Source organism: Ceratotherium simum, chromosome 37 (genome assembly GCF_057802395.1).
Source record: "Ceratotherium simum simum isolate JZ-2026a chromosome 37, ASM5780239v1, whole genome shotgun sequence".
Lineage (NCBI taxonomy): Eukaryota > Metazoa > Chordata > Mammalia > Perissodactyla > Rhinocerotidae > Ceratotherium > Ceratotherium simum.
The window spans coordinates 28,612,334-28,629,171 of NC_141936.1; the positions used below are offsets into that span (position 1 = coordinate 28,612,334).

The window sequence follows — 16,838 nt, forward strand, 5'->3', positions numbered from 1 at the left end:
AGTCTCCCAACCCAAACACCCACCCAGGACTGTTAAGTGAGCAAGAAATAAAGTTATAACACATTGCTGGATCTATTTGTTTCAGTAATCAGCCAATCCTAACTCATATACTTGGTTTGAAAAAAAGTATAATGAGATTTTTTAAAAAGGATGAGACTAATAGAAGTTTAACAGGGTGAAAGGAAGCAAATTTAAGTAACTATCCCCAACTTATTGCCTGCACAGCAAATCTTGACAGCAGTTGGAACAGCCGTGGGTGCTGGAGGGGGAGAGGTGAGAGAGCAGTTCCTGCTGCTCCTGGACCTGAACCACCCTCTCCACGCCCCGCTTCTTCTCTGGTATGGATGGAGCAAGGCGGCCCAGCCTTTGGGTAGTCCTCTTGTAACACCTGCTCTGTGGCCAAGGTGGAGACAGAATTTGCGATCACTTTCAGAGAATCTCAGGACAGTCTGATGTTTGCCAAGGACAAAGTGGAAGCACGGCCCTTCCTGAGATGGGAGAAGCCAGAAGCCTTTACACACAGTCTACGTCCCGTCTACCCCATCCCTCTTCACTTCCCTCATTGTCTTCACCTTTCCTTAGAGGAATAAGTGGCCCTCATTTTTGTTAAAATTAATCTCTCTACTTGTTCTTTAACACAACTTTTCCTGCCCACTCTGGAATTTTGCTTCCTTAAATATCCCCTTGTGGTCTCATAGTGTCAGCCTCCTTCTTCCCTTACTTTCTGACTACAAACATACTCTTTTTCCTATCCCAAACAATCTCACATACAAAGGAAACGACAAGAAAACAACCACCCCCACCATAAAACCTGTTTTGTAAATCTGCCACCCAGACTATAGCTCATTTCTTTTTGACTTCCTTAAACCCTCATTTGTTTACCACTTACGCTTTCAATCATCATTTAGTCATTATTTTTTGTTTTATTAACTATTTACAACAATTTAATAAATACTATTTTGTTTCAAATCCAATAACATGGTTCTGGAGGCACAAATATGGAAAAGATAAAACTTTTGCCTTTGAGGACTTCACAGAGCCAGGGAGAAGGACAGGGATGGAAATAACTATGCACAAGATGATTTTTCTGTAGTCCACATACGCTTAGAAGGCTATGGAAGCCCATGCTCCCCCAAAGGCACAATTAATACCATTTTCTGGGCTGGAGAAGAAAGTTTCACGGGACTGACATTTGAATTGAACAGACATAGGCTCTTGTAAGTCAGAAAGGGGAAGATGGGTATTTAGGCAGGAGTCACAGAAATAGTAACATAAGAAAAACACGGAGTACAAAGAGAAATCATCGAGTTGAAGAAGCAGGAAGTAGTCTGCTCGGTCAGAGTGAAGGAAAGGCAACTGCGTGAGAGACGGATGGAAGACCATCCAGAAACGGCTGCTTGGAGCCCTGTTTTGAAAAGTCTGTAATAAGTTTGGACCTTTATACTATAGGAAAATTGTAAGTAGGAAAAAGAAATGATCTGATGTGTATGAAAAATCATATGGTGCCAACACGCAGGAAAGTCAGGTTATAAGAGTCAGGAGAAGGCAAACTCATCAAAGGCCTCTGAAAGGTTCAGGCAAGTGCACTGGAGGCCTGGGCTGAGGGAGGGAGAGTGCCCAGCCCCCGGATTATGACGTACCTCAGTAACCACAGAATAATTTTCCCCCTTCTGCTTAAGCAGAAAGCAGATTTGACCCCTTCCCCAAACTGACTGAGACAAGGCTACTGTGGTGCAACTGGTCCACAGAGTTTTCTGAAGGCAAACACCCGGCAAGATCTGACTTCTAAGACCTCCCCTGGGAAGCCTCTCTTTTTAAGTGACCTTTACTCAGGGTCAGGAAAAGAACGAAATGCACAATAATGAGGCCTGGATCACCATTCTTTTATTCTGAGCATTAGAAAAAATGTTCATTGGTACCAAATTCTTGTCTTTTCCTATCTCCTTTTGCCCGACTGTTAAAAGACAAGACTTAATAACAGCACCCTCCTAACAAGAAGTACAGCCTCTTGCAGCAGGCGGTGCCCACCTCTGCCTACAGAATCCAGCCCAAACAATCTGCTTGGAACTGCCAGGAAATCAGCAGAATGTGCTTATGACTCAGCCTGTTAAGTAGGAGGACGTTATTGTTATTTTAACTCCTGCTGGACTATGTGGGCAACTCTATCTCTTTACGCCTCTAGTTCACCATGAGAGAATCCCCTGCAGAACCTCACCCTGGAATAGGTTCTTGCTCAGTAAGAGCCAGAACAGTTTGGGGTCTGGATATGAGCGCCAGCTGATAGTACAAATTAGAATAAGCTTCCATAAAGGGAACATCTGATGTCCTACATTACCAATACATTTATTTTTAGAATGTTAAATCTGCCTTTAAAGTTATTCACATAGAGTGCCACGGACCAGAGCTGAATGCTGATGAGATAGTAGTCAACACAAGTCAAGGTACTTTTTTCCGGAGAGGATGGTGAAAATACCAGTTTTTCTTTCTCTTTTCCTTAACTGTTGGGGTATTGTGGTCCTACTGTTTATCTTTCTCTTGACAAATGTTCTTAACAACGTCAACACTCATCAAGCACTGCTCCTAAGGAGTATTGTAAAAATAAACCAAAAACCAATTTTCTGTTTTACAGAAAATTACCTCAAAAGTTAAACTTCACCCATCTATGAATGATGAAAAGATATAAATCTATTCTGAAAATAAAGCAAAATATAAGCAATGTCACATTATGGCAAATCTGAATATTATTATTTAGATAAAAGATGGCATGTAATAATCAAATAAATATTTTCTGCTCATTAAATGGTTTTCTTTTATCTACCCAAATAATTTGTCCCTAATTTATCTCTGTTTTCGGTACTATAAATTAAGATTCAAGATTACATATCAGTAGAAAAAATTTTTGTCATAATGCTATAAAATCATGTGTCAAAAACATGCATGAAAGCTCCTTAGCATTCCAGAAGCGACAGAATCTATTAAGACAAACCAAAGGAATCCTTAAAAGGGCAACAACCATCTCTGATGTGCTTAAGGATGCTGTGTGTGTTCTACAGTAATCCTCGCATACCTACTCAGTCCTTCAACAAGCAAGGGTCCACCAAGATAGAGACCGTTCTGGACACAGCTCAGACGTCACAGTCTGCCCCCAGTGAGAGGAGAGGATGTTGAGATGGTGTCAGGCAGGTAGAAGATGTCGGTTTATTTAGCACCTTGCTGGGCACAGTAGGAATATGGCCTTCATCTGACTATTGTGGGCATCCATTGGTGGATTTTGAACAAAAGAGTCATATCAATTGATTAAGATTTATAAAAGATCACACTATGAGAACAACAGACTGTAGGAGAGCAAGACAGCACAGGAGGCCATTGCAGTAGGCAAGGTGAGAGAGCGGATTCCAGTGATACGGCAGAGGTCATGAGAAATGACCAGATTCTGGACAGGCATGCGCTTCTACTGTTATTATCTGCTGTGAGGCTTAAGGAGGTTAAATAATATTCCTCTAATAGGTGGTGGGGGCTGGAAACAAACCCACTGTCAGGGCGGTTAACTACACTACGATGTTAAACGTGGCTTCTGTAACACAGAGACGCTGATATTAGATGACATAGTCAGACTCCAACTTCAGAGACATACATTATCTTTACATTTAGAATTACATGCATTAGATTTGAAATACTCAATTCTAAATTTTACAGAATAATTAGTAATGTCAGTAAATGATTGTAAAGATTTTGTCATTTACAAAGCACTTTCACTCCTATTGTCCCATTAATATAACCTAACTGGCATGGTTAGGTGACCTCAAAGGTAATTACCTGGTCAACAATGTTAAGACAGCAAAAGAGAGATATGGAATTAAGTAGTCACATGATGGTTCACTGAGGAGTCTCTGCCCTTCCTAATAGCCTGTTTTCTCACTCTGGGTAGATAATGTGTCTTCCTTGATTTTCCAACATCAGCCACCTCAACTCACATAAAAGGATCCCAATAAACATTGGTGGAATAAACAAAACTGCTATTTATGTGTCAAACAGTTAGGTTTTCCCAATTGTTTTTTCTGGTAGGCAGCATAGTTTTGGAGTCTGAGAGTGATGCGTTCGAATCCAGTCTCTGCAGTCACTGTGTGATCTTGAGAAGTTACCTGACGTGTATGGGTCTTGATTTCACCATCTGCAGAATTGCACTTCTGACCTGCGAGGCTTACACAAAGTCTCATATTCACTCATATTTGCCCAGCAAAGGTGAGTTTCTCTCTTCTTTCTCCCCTGACTTTGCCAGAGTAGTAATTTACTCCCTTCAGAAAATAAAACAATTATGAAAGATTCTTTGTCTATAAATCTTACTACTGTATGTTGACATTTCCTTTACCATAAACAAATTCTGGAATTAACTATAGTGTTACAGAAAATTAGGAAGAAAATCCTTTTTTTTTTAAGAGTTTCTCTCATGATTTTTGAAGGGAACACAAGCAATTAACATGGGCCAAACAAGAGTGTTTTTCTTTTAAGTATCAAATTTCAAAGGTAGTATTTACACTGTATTTGGGAATAGTTAGTATTTCATCTATGGGGAAATAAAACAGATTTCAATTATTGTGTTAGGGCAAAAGCAGTAAAAATCATGAGTCCCATGAGTTCGCAAGATCCTTACAGCCACCAAAAAAATGCTTGCCTAATAGGAAAAAAGGAAACATAAACTGAATGGGCACGATATCGACCACATATTAATAACTTTGGATTTCTTATACACAAATCCCAAGATGCGTTGAAAGAGATGAATAAATGAAAAACAAGAAGACATATGGAGGTATGAGGAAGCCATTTTGTTTTGTTTTTTTTTTTTTGTGAGGAAGATCAGCCCTGAGCTAACATCCATGCTAATCCTCCTCTTTTTGCTGAGGAAGACCAGCTCTGCGCTAACATCTATTGCCAATCCTCCTCCTTTTTTTCCCCCAAAGCCTCAGTAGATAGTTGTATGTCATAGTTGCACATCCTTCTAGTTGCTGTATGTGGGACGCGGCCTCAGTATGATGGGAGACGCGGTGGTCGGTGTGCGCCCAGGATCGGAACCCGGGCCGCCAGTAGCGGAGCGCATGCACTTAACCGCTAAGCCACGGGGCCGGCCCAGAAGCCATTTGGTTTAAAACTAATACATCTGACCTTGTTTTTCCAGAAACGCCTGACGTGGCCTGTTGAGCATGCATTGTGCACCTACCTTAAACATTTACTGTGTCCCAAAGCTGAGAACGATGCCCTTAAAAATAGGGATGTTGCCTCCCCCATATCAGCATTTCTTTATAGATAAGCATTTCTTCCCCAAAACTAAGGATTAGTTACTGACATGCTGTGCTCACCTTGTGACCACCAACCTGCTGTGCTAGCAAAGTGTCTCATGACTGTAGTAAAAGGGACACTCCTGTCATATTTGATATATGTTCCTTGTTCCAAGATGGTATAGAACTAGGCTATAGACCCCGCTTCTTTGGAGAGCTTCCTTCCTTGGTGGAAGCATTCTCCCAGGCTATAGTCCTCAAAACTGGCTCCTATAATAAACCCACCCCAATTTTGATTTATAGATTGTTATTGATTATTTGCATCAACAAAAGCCATGCTTATACCATTTTAGCATTGAATCTTCAAAACGCTAAAAGTTATTTAGAAGTAATAATTAACAATACTAAGCACCAGATGACTGAAACACTAAAATGAGTCAACTTTACGGCAGTTAGAATGAGCCAACTGGATCTTCACGTATCAATATGGATGAATCTCTAAATAGAATGTTGAGTGAAGGCAAGCTGCAGGAGAATATGCACGGTATGAGACCACCTATGTAAACTTCTAAAATGTAAATAATTATAGGGCATATTGTTTCATACACATATCATTAAAGTATTAGAACATGCATGGGAGGGTTAATCATCAGGATTGTGACACCTTTTGGGAGGAAAGGAAAGGGAGAAGAGGGAGCTTTTGCTCTCTCTGTGATGGTTTATTGTTTAGAAGAGATTTGAACAAAGCTGAATGTCAGCATTTTTTTAATCCATGTGGCTGACACTTGGGTATTCATCATATTTTCTGTATTTTGCTTTTAAAATTTTATAAATTTTCTTTTTTTTAATAAATGTTCTTGACAAGAAATAAAATCATAGAGAAATAATGAAAACAGTAAAGTGAATATTGCTGGGGCCAATTTAAGACTGTATATACAGTGCTTCTAACAAAAAGAAATGAAATTAAAATGCATTATTCATTTCCTAGAATAAGAAATCATTCATTTGAAACCTTTCTGTAATATTATTCTGCTTTTATCAGAGGAACCTTAAGTTTAAAGAAATACGTTAAATAAAGGAAAACATTGTTTCTGCTTGTAAACTGAGCTCAAGTGCATACATCCCTTTATTTACTCATGCAGCAACTGTACAGGTAACAAGCACAAACATAAAATGACAGTTTGCCTGATACGGCCCTTTCAGTCAATGCATGACATTTTTTTTCTTCCATAAATTCAGATAGAACCAACTCAAAACACAGGAGAATCTGACTGCTGGACATTTCTACAAAACACAGGAGAATCTGACTGCTGGACATTTCTACACAACGTGAAGCTGCTCTCACAAGAACAGCCGAAGCTGGTGTTTTTCCTCCAGCAGCTGGGACCCTGCGTACCCTCAGCTGAACTACACTGACTGCCTCCTCTCCCTCTGCCTCACGCCTCGGATCTGGAAGATGGGCGGGCTCTCCACATCTACCCCCAGGGCTGCTGTAAGGAATAAACGGTTTAGTTTACGCAAAGCCAGTCGTGTAGGACCACACTTGGCACGAGGTAACATTAGTGGTGTTGCTCACCACAACAGGAGAGACAGGCTTAGCTCAGCCCTCACTGCAGAGAAAGATCATTTCACTCTTTTGCTATCAAATCACTCCAAACATTAGGAAGTGCTATTTTAATCATTCTAAACCTATCAGCTCTAGAATTCATATGTGTTTCTCCCTTATCAAAATGAATTGATAAAAGAGCTTTCAAAACATCGTTAGTAAAGAGTTATTTTTCACAATGGTGGGTAACTCTTTTACTGTAGAGAGGGGAGGGTCTTACCTATTCAAGGAAGTGGTAAAATGGTACAGTTTATGTTGTGTTCTCAAAGGGTTGATAATATGACCTGGCTTCTTTCTGTAAAAAAAAGAATTTAGGAAATGAATAATTTAGTCTCTGATCCACATATATCAATTACGCCATGTAGCTCAGTACAAAATTCAGCTCGTGGCTTTTTCTTCTTATATTGGTCAACCATGAGACCATGAGACGGATTTCAGGACGGTTCTTCCCAGTCACACCCCATGAGCACTTGCAGCTCGGGAGGCACTATTTCAGGTGTCTGGAATAAGGCACTGACAACGCTAACTGTTGCAGACTTGTTCTCACGTTTTAGATTCACTCCGGTGAAGCTTCGTAAGTATAATATCCAAGGGAAAAATAAAATTTTAAATTGTTTTTGGCTAATAAATAGCCAGCAATTGTATTCTCCCCCAAGAGAATATATTCACTCTGGTAAACCATTAATTATATTCAGTAAGCTTTAAGGACTGGGCCTCTAGCCCACCTGCACTGATCCTCTCCAGCACAGCCTGGAGAGGAATTTTTTAACAACTAATTAAATTTTCTCCGTAGAGTACTAAACTTATTTTGACATTCAGAATCCTAAAAGTCAATCTGGATTAGCACTTCTGCTTAGAAATTCCACTAGAACAATACAGGATACTTCTTACTGAAGCGGTATCTAGAAGTAAACATGATTACTAGAAGTCGCTAGGCTTGTTTTGTACCTTATAGGCCATTCAGGTGTAATCCTCCTCATCTATAGGGAAGACTACAAAGGGCGCACAATGCATAAGCAAGTCCTTAAATGCAAGGGCAGAGCTGAGGCCCCTTTCGAAGTCCTGCTCTCTTACCACAGGTGTCTAAACCTATGCATCTCCGTGTGCTTTCGCCAGGGCCTGAGTGATGGGTGTGGACTCCATTGTATATCCTCAAGGAAGGTGTAGCTTTACAAGAAGGAGCCCTAAGACTCAAACGGTGATAGCTATTAAGTCTTCTTTAAGAGCCAGTAGGAAATGGAAACTTGGAAAGACAAGAAGCAAGAGGCTCAGCTCCCTTCCAGGACCCTTCCAAGAACCACGTGTGTCTGAATGTGAGCAGACAAGGGTTGCACTCAAAAGCAACGGGAACAGGTCCCGTGTCAAGTGCTTTTACACGTATTAGTTCATTTGACCTGTGAGCCTTCACAAAAAACGTGCAGCAGCAGACAAGTCTATTAATGCATATTCAGGTTAGAAAGGCTGAATAATTTTTAAAAGTTAAGAAAATTCTGTAGGCAAGAAGAAACACAGTAGAATTCTGCACTCCCTCAAATAATCTGATACTTATCTTAGGAAGAAAAGGTTTGATCACCCAGACCTCTGAACACAGCTTTTTTTCCCTTTAGCCCAGCTCAGTGGTTCTCAAATGTGAGATCTACATAACACTATTATACAGAGCTCTATACACAATAACTTAGGACTACTGAAAGAATTTTTAAGGGTAGTTTTGATTAAAAGCAAATTCGGTAGGTTGGTTGTAGAACAAAAATAAAATGGTAGACCAGCTCTGGACCTTGTTCTGATAGAAAGAGTCTTTGGGTATTTAACAAATGAATGCTGAAAAAAATATGATTTATTTCCTCTTCGAATTCCTTAAGGTGCCTATTTTTTGTACTCAATTTTCATGATTTTCAAGTACACGTGCACATGTGTATAAGCGTGCAAGTACACATTACAGATGTGTGCATGTATCTTTCAGTTGAGTAAAAATAAGGAAAAAAAAAAGGAATTCTACAGAACAGGAATAAGCAAACTATAGTCCATGGACCAGATCCATCCTGCTGCTGCCTATTTTTCTAAATACCGCGTTACCCGCACACAGCCTCGTCCATTCACTTCCGAGATGTCTGTGGCTGCACTCATGCTACATGGCCGGAGCTGAGTAGTTGTAACAGAGGGTGTGACAGAGACTGTAGGGCCTTTTCTATATTTATATGTGACCCCAAATATTTACTATCTGGCCCTTTACAGAAAACGTTTGCCGACACCTATTATCAAAGAACACGTTCGTCATTTGAGCTACACTAAAAACAATATCTAAAAAATAACATCGTCTTTTTTAGTCTTTGTAAAAATTTACACTATAGTTATATATAAATGAAAGTGAAATTCCAGCCCTAAACACGTAAAAGCTAATTTCATTCCAACAGAATTTGGCGATTATTGGGCAAAGGATGAGATGACGATTAGAAAATTGAGGGTACCCAGTACCTATTACTCATAAAAATAATGCCCTATTTACCCATCATCCTGATTTTTGTGTTTTTTTGTTTGTTAGAAAATTAAAATGACTATCTTTTTTCTAGACTTTATTTTATGAGAAAGAGATAAATGCCATCTGGGATTCATTTTCAAAAAGCAACTTGTGGCCTATTCCGTAAGGCACATAAAATTTAATAGTTATTTTAAATTAACACAGTGCAGTCAGAAGGGATAATTTTTATTCCATATGAAAAGGATTAAATCACTTTAACACAGTTTTTGTTAAGAATATTACTTGGCACAGCTTTAGCATTTGATACATTATACAGAGTGGCTGCAACATACCTAAAATAACACTAGCGAACATTTACACGGCATTTACTACGTGCCACTCGAGGTTCCAAGGACTTCATATATAGTAATTCATTTATTCCTCACTATCACCCTCTAAGATAGGCAACTGTTATTATCCCCAATTTACAGATGAGAAAACCGAGGCCAAGAGATCCTAAGTGCCCTTCCCAGCCTGACACAGTCAGAAAGTGCCCAAGCCTTTCAGCCACATGCCAACTCTATAGACCCTGAGAGCTGGTTTTAGGTCTTCAACTCTGGTTAAAGACCATTTCAAGCAGAAGGCTTTGTGGATCCTCTGGAAGTGGTATTTCATCGACGGCAACCTCCAATTTACTAGAAATACTTACTCAGCACATATAATATCCAGCATACTCAGCTTCTTGAACAAATTGAAATGTACTCAGCTGCAGTTCTGCCTCTGTTCTCTACTCCATTATTTCTATCGGATTTGCTTGTGCGCTTTCCAGAACCTCTTAGAGCTGGGTCTGAACACTGTTGAGAATCATGACTGATGACACCGGACAAATCAAATACAGTCAAACAACTATATATACATACATAAATGTATATATATAAATGTATATATATAAGGGCTAGCCTACACATAATAGAGAATAGGATGTATGTTGGCATCACAAAGTAAGTTGAGTAAATCATTTAATGAGAGGAACCCAAAATAGACACTGTTTAGCCATAAACAAAATCAGCTTTTATCAGCTGATTACTCAGATAAATAGGATATGCATAGAATGCACTTAGGCTGCAATAATACATGTTTGGCTGCTGACATATTTATGTGTAAGTTATGTGACACCTATAGTGTTGAAGTTACAGTGATAACTTCATGCAGAGTTTTAGAATCTCATGAAGAAAATATTGCCAAAGTGTGGATTTCTCAACTGATGTAAGAATCCATGTTTCATTCAGCAACAAAGTCAAGAAAAAATATTCCCTGGATTATGAGGCCAGGATATACTTTTCATTAATCTCTGAAACACATTCTAGTATAAGTATCATTTAGTCATTGTTCATGTTTTGATAGCCTTTGTCAGAGAAGCTGACGTCTGAGATGGTTGAAGTTGCTGGAATCCTGAAAAGTGTTTCTGAAGGCTAAACTTAACCTCATTGGCTAGCATTAGCCTCCTCAGTTAGCCCTCAAATAAACAATAACAACATGTTCTCCACCTCCTCCAACAACCTGCTCTAGGAGATTTTGAAGCGTTCATGTAATTCAGTGCACTTTCCAGGATAACAAGGTTTCAACTGCTGAGGACTGAACTGCCAATAGTGTTGGGAAAATACCCACTATCCCAGCAGCCTTTCCACAGGAGAGCAGCTGCCAACATAACATCATCCCGTCTAACTGCCACTAAACCCCTCCTATGCCTCACAGGTTTAGAAACAGCTCATTATCACTACTGATCTGTGAGCAGCCAGAAGTCACAGAGAGCCAACATCACTGATAGCTGAATAGATCAGAGAAAGATATTCCTTCCTAGGGGCTTTTGAAAAAATTCTTTTTAGGAGAACATTATGTTTCCTGTAAAGGAAACATACTTTAAAACATACACTTGAAAGAATTAAGGACAGTTAACAAAAGCCTATTCAAAACATATTATCTCCAGTTGACCAGAGAATCTAAGTAAGGCAGACAGTAAGAATTTTCTCCTTTCTTTCTCAAAACTGCTACTCCAGGCTATTGCCAAGCACTAGCAGACTGGGTTAAGCTGACCTAGTAGAAATTATCTAGTCTTGTCAAAAGCATCTCAACATAATTCAAGTAAAAATAGGATACGAATAGGTGAAGGATGAAGGACTGGATTCATCAGAAAAGTCAGACTTAGGTCTCAGAGTCTTTACATAATCAAGGTTTCTATCCTGTTCATACAAATCCTGATGTGAGAGGTTAGCTTTCCAGGCCACCTTCGCCCCACGCAGTGACCCAGTGACCTGGATCCATTCTTCTTGTGGCTTAACTCAGGCCTCCAGATTTCTGCAGCAGGGAGGAAGACACCGGAGGGCTGTGCATTGGCTCTGAAATGCTTTACCGTGGAAGTGATACACATCACTTCCTCTCCCAGCCCACTGGATCAAACTAACCACATGGCTCGGCTTAAAGCCAAGGGGTTGAGAAACGTGGAGGATCAGTGGACATCTGGTGAGCAGTAAAAATCTCCACTGCAGCAGTGAAATAGGCATGACCAGAAGACCAACAGTTACTGTAGGGTCGCGTTTCGATTCCTTCCTTGTTGAAAAGGGTTGAAAAGAAATAATGCTTGGTGGTATCAGCTAAAAACTTATTTTCCTAAATTGGGAACACACGCTGACTCTGTTGAACATAGAACATTTGAATGTTTCATTTTATAAATAAAATATGAACTGGCACTACAATCCAGAGAGCCCTGGGCAGCAGGGGGCACACACGTCAGTGTTTTCATTTATATATTACACTGCCGTCTTCTGCTCAGAATCAGAATATATTTGAAGAAATCACACTTCTTTGCCTGACAGAAAGCCATCTGTTCATTTGTTTCTAATTTCCATGCAAATACTAACCATTTTTAAAACGGCAGAATAAGTAACTGCAGATCCGCAGGATCATGTGGTACAAGGAGAAGAAACGGAGGGGAGGCAGCGAGGACAGAGTGAGGCTACCACAGAACTCACCTGCCAGGAGGCCTGTTACTGAGCTCACTCGCAGGTTCAGAACTCTCTCGTCAGTGATAAACACTACAGTTCCAGTCCTCAAGGTCCTCTGCACCGCGACAACCCTCTACTTCGTCAACTTTATCCCCAGCTTCCTACCATCACACACCCTCACATCTCCTCAGACTAGTTCCTTGGTGGATCTATTAATTGCCCTTCTCATTCCAGCTTCTTAGTTTTCTTCTCACCTTCTGCAAAGTCCTCTTCTTTCTCTTTTTCTTCTCTTCCTCTCTGTCTCCCCACTCCCTTCCTTCCCTCCTCTAGGTCTGTCAACTCCTCCTTGAACGGAAGCTCTCTTCTCAGTGAAGCCTCCCCAGTGGCCTCCAGGAACGTCTCTGTCTGTTGCTGTACGGTTCTTGTTTCTATCACTCACCCGGCGTTCTTATGAATTCCTTGTGTTAATGAAGGCTCCTTGAAATGGAAAGAAATTCACATCCCCACCCTTTTTTCTGCTTTATTGCAATCCTAGAAGCCGTCGGTTTCTGCCAAATACATGAATTCTTTTTTTCATAGTATTTTGAATTCAAAATGAACACCAACAGACAAAAATATTAACAATATGAGAGTATACAATGCCCTTCAAGTCAGGCTGCTACACCATCAAATCATCTCAAGAGGGATTAGCAGTTCACCCTCCTACCACTACCTATTTCCCCGCACCTCCAGCAGCACCCTGCGCTATCTGTCTCATGCCTGCCCCACCCCACCCCAGCTCTTCTGTAAGCTCTGGAACATCTGGGGCCATTTTCTTTTGCATTGGCTACCATATCCCCTGTCTGCTAGCAAGGACTTGCTCAACAACTACTCATCAAAGGAATGAAAAATTGAGGTATGCACTGCAGAAAATGGAAAGGCGTGCTATGCTTTAATTTTGTGTATATGAACTCCTCTGTTCCAACCAATGAAATCTCCTTATTTCCCTGGCTTGCAGTTTCCCTGATTTGAAAGTGGGTGATTAGTCAAGGGTGAATGAATGAAAGAATGATAACAAGTTTATTTCCCTAACCATGCTGACTAGAATTTGATGAAGTTAGATCTCTGAAACAAAAACAACACAAACCTGGGAGATGGAAGCTTCGTTGGAACCCTGGCCTATCACCTACTGGCTATGGAATACTCAGCGGACCTTCTAACTCTAAGGATCCTCAGTGTTATCAGTAAAATGGAGATTATTAATGAGATTTCCCTTATAGAGTCGCTGCAGAAATTAAATAAAATCATCTGTAGAAAAATGCTTTGACAATCGTGGAAAATTGCAAGGTGTCAACATCAGTCTTCCAATAGTGTTTCCTCACCACTTAGCACTACTGCAGACCCTTGAGAAGAGACGAGGAGTTAACTGGAGCAGTGTTCATGCCAACACATGGTGTCTTAGCTTCAACTCTTCTCTTCAGTTTTGCTTTACAGCCAAATGCCTTTTGTAAGTTCTTAAGACACAGAGCGCCTTTGAGAAGGATTGTGCCGGAGAAAGAAAGCAGCTCATTCACTAACAGCCCCCAGTTCACCTGCTGGGAGCCATCTGTCAACCGGCAGCAGCAGACAGAAATCGCACCGAGGAGGCATTTATTCAACCCGGGGACAGAGCGCCAGGCTCTTTCTGAGGGCATTGTGAGCACTCAGATTCCAGCTGTGGTCTAAAGCAGGCAGAATCAACTGACGGTGTTCTTTGTCTGAGCGTCTGCATGCTCTGAGGATGACATTCCCGACTGCTGGATAATCTGAAAAGGTTGCATTTAGAGAAGAGGACTCCCTGAGAGAGGCAAATGCTGTGCTGCAGTCACCTGACCGGAAAAATGAACTCTGGCAGATCTAGTTTTAGCCTGAAGAGCTAGAAGCTCTGGAAGCAGAGGTGTTTCATCAGCTCGGTGCAGTCCTGGGGAAGAGCCTGCAATTACGAGTGATCTCCAGCTGATTTGGGTCCTTCATCTTCTGCTGCATATTGTTCAAGAGGCAATGCGTGATCACTTAATTAATGCGGTGGGGACAAGTTGGCTAATCTGAAGTCTCTTCTTTTCCTCCCCAAGTTATTTTCTTAATAGTGGCAGCCAACATTTTATTACTGAAGAAATTGCCAGTAATAACCCATTTTAAAAAGTGAAGATTTCTTAATTGAGTGACAATATTACTTACTGGCTGAGAAGGTACATCAAAATAAAATCTAGCCTTGAAATATATCTGAATCCACAATATTAGCATTCCCAGGTGTTCTGGAAATTCTATAACAATACTCATGTGTGCATGATATAACGATTCTCCCATCAGTATCTGAGAAATATTAAGACGCACAAAGATATATCATTAAGGTTTCAATAAACAAAGGAGAGGACTTGGCATAGAAGATGCTGGTTAAAAAAAAAAAAGGCTTTGCCTCCCTATAAATAGGAAGCAAAGGAGGAGGCAGATCGTATGCTGAGAGCTCTTTAAAATGTTTTCCCCCTCTTCTATTCTTCTGTCGGTGGCCATGAAATTCCCCTCCTTTGTGAAGGGTGTTCCATTATTATGCTTTAATTGGCTGAGATTCTAGTAAATAGATACCACTGAGATGACAGGCAGTGGGAATGGAGGGAGGAGGAGGGCAGACATCAACACAGGAGGAGTGGCCCAGAGAGATAGGACTGCAGAGCTGTCGCCAGATCCCAGGGAACCCACAGCATTGCGTGTTGTGTGTTCATGAAAGGCTTTTACCTAAAGCTCCTAGTGGCCACTTAACATCTATAATCAAGCCACATGTGTCTGATTTATACAAAAACATATGAATATAAGATTCAAGTCTAAGCTAAGAAAACCAGCAAGTGAGCCAGTGAGGCTGCAAATATTCCAGCTGCTCTAATTACTGTTGTTCCGAAGGAACTCTGGGCTCCCCTGGGCTCCCGGGGGGCTACACCAGCCACCTCTGGTGTTTTCTGGCACAAAAGTTTGCTTCAGAGGTAGGGTTTCACTCGCACTCTGAGAATCGTTTTTAGAGCTGCTCTAGGCCCATGAAGAGTCAACAGTCTTTAAACAGAACTATTGAGACTTAAAAAATGTATGATCTTTTAAAATCACGGCTCCAATAATGACAGTACAGAAGTCCTAGAGTTTTACAGTGGTCTAACGCCCTGCGCAGGGCTAATCTCCCCCACCCCCACTGCCCACCCCGCTCCCTCCAGGATCTTCCCAACATTGAGGGCCAGCAGCATGCTCCGAGAGCGCCCCCAAACCCAGAGCCTTGCATTATTTCACCTGTAGCAGGGGCTTTGACTTTAAGGATGTAAGAATACCTTCTTAGTGAAGGGGTACAGATCCTACAGTACAGTGGTTTGGCTTGGTTTGGTTTCGTTTAATTTATTTATGATTTTACTTTTTCCATCTCACATCCATCCTATTTTCTAACGTAATGTGGAACTGAACATCACTCAGCTAAAAGAAAACTCAAGCACCTCAAGAAAAGGAAAAAAGAAAACAGTTCAAAAAGAGGCTGGAAGCCATCTGTGACTTCCTCTTTGCCTCACATTTTGGGTGGCTGTATCCAGTTCTTGAGAGCGTGTTTTGTCCATGCACAGCACATCAGCTTCAAGCTCTTGAACTCCTCTCACTGGTTCTCTGGAGATCTCCTGGTGGCCGCAGCGGGGTCCGAGACCCTGGTGTAATGGACAGTAATCTTACCACTAGCCTCCAGAAATCCACTGACGGCCATTACAGTAGAGCTTAGACATGAAGGGGCGAGGACTCACTAGATTCTGACATAACTTGAAAATAACACTAAAATCTGGAATACAGATTTCAACTAAACTGTAAGAAAGCACATATAACTCTGCTGCTAGACCAAAAGGTAAGGACCTTTAACTGTCAGAAGATAGTTGCAAGCTTCTCTGTCCCTAAATAAGACTCCCTTTGAAACCTGTTCTAATACGATGTGTTTACGCCTTAAAGGAGCCCAGGCACTATCACAGACATCCACCACTCACTCCTCCCCACGGTCTCAAATGCGGTACTGCACCTCCTAACAGTCTCTAAGGTGTGGCGTAAATATAAATGTCCAGTAGTAGTTCTCTTATTCATTTAACAAATTACTTGCCACAGCTGCCTATTGAATAGCACAGTCAGTTTCCAGTGGGGACCACAAGGAATAGAATTTGCGCCCTTATATGGAGCTGAGTCACAACAGACTCGGGAAATTTCTGGTTTCTGCTTTCCCAGAGAATTGGTTTTGAGCATTATACAAATGAACAGCCATTTCTCTTAAATAATTAGTCAAATAATTAAAAATCCTTTTCCCCAAAGAGAAATAATCTGTGAAGATATTTTAAAAGAAATCATTGTTATTGCAATAAAGCCTCCTTAAAAGTCCCGTTAAATTTCTTAATCTGATGACTTAACTGAAATGCAAACATGTTTTTTAATTACTACTAGAATAACAACTAGAAAATTTGCTTTTTGTCACTGTCAAAATTGCA

At 40.8% G+C, this 16,838-nt stretch overlaps 1 protein-coding gene across 38 annotated transcripts in view; it reads right to left on the reverse strand.

Annotated features, from left to right (window-relative positions):
• MAP2 (microtubule associated protein 2) overlaps positions 1–16,838 on the reverse strand; it is a 281,613-nt gene that overhangs the window by 98,471 nt on the left and 166,304 nt on the right. For 37 of the 38 annotated variants that reach the window (XM_087424924.1, XM_087424939.1, XM_087424920.1 and 34 more), the window contains exon 4: positions 7,100–7,174. The exons of the other annotated variant lie outside the window; for it this stretch is intronic. The gene's annotated coding sequence lies outside the window, so the exon portion shown is untranslated. The remainder of the gene's footprint in view (positions 1–7,099; positions 7,175–16,838) is intronic. 38 annotated transcript variants of the gene reach the window in all.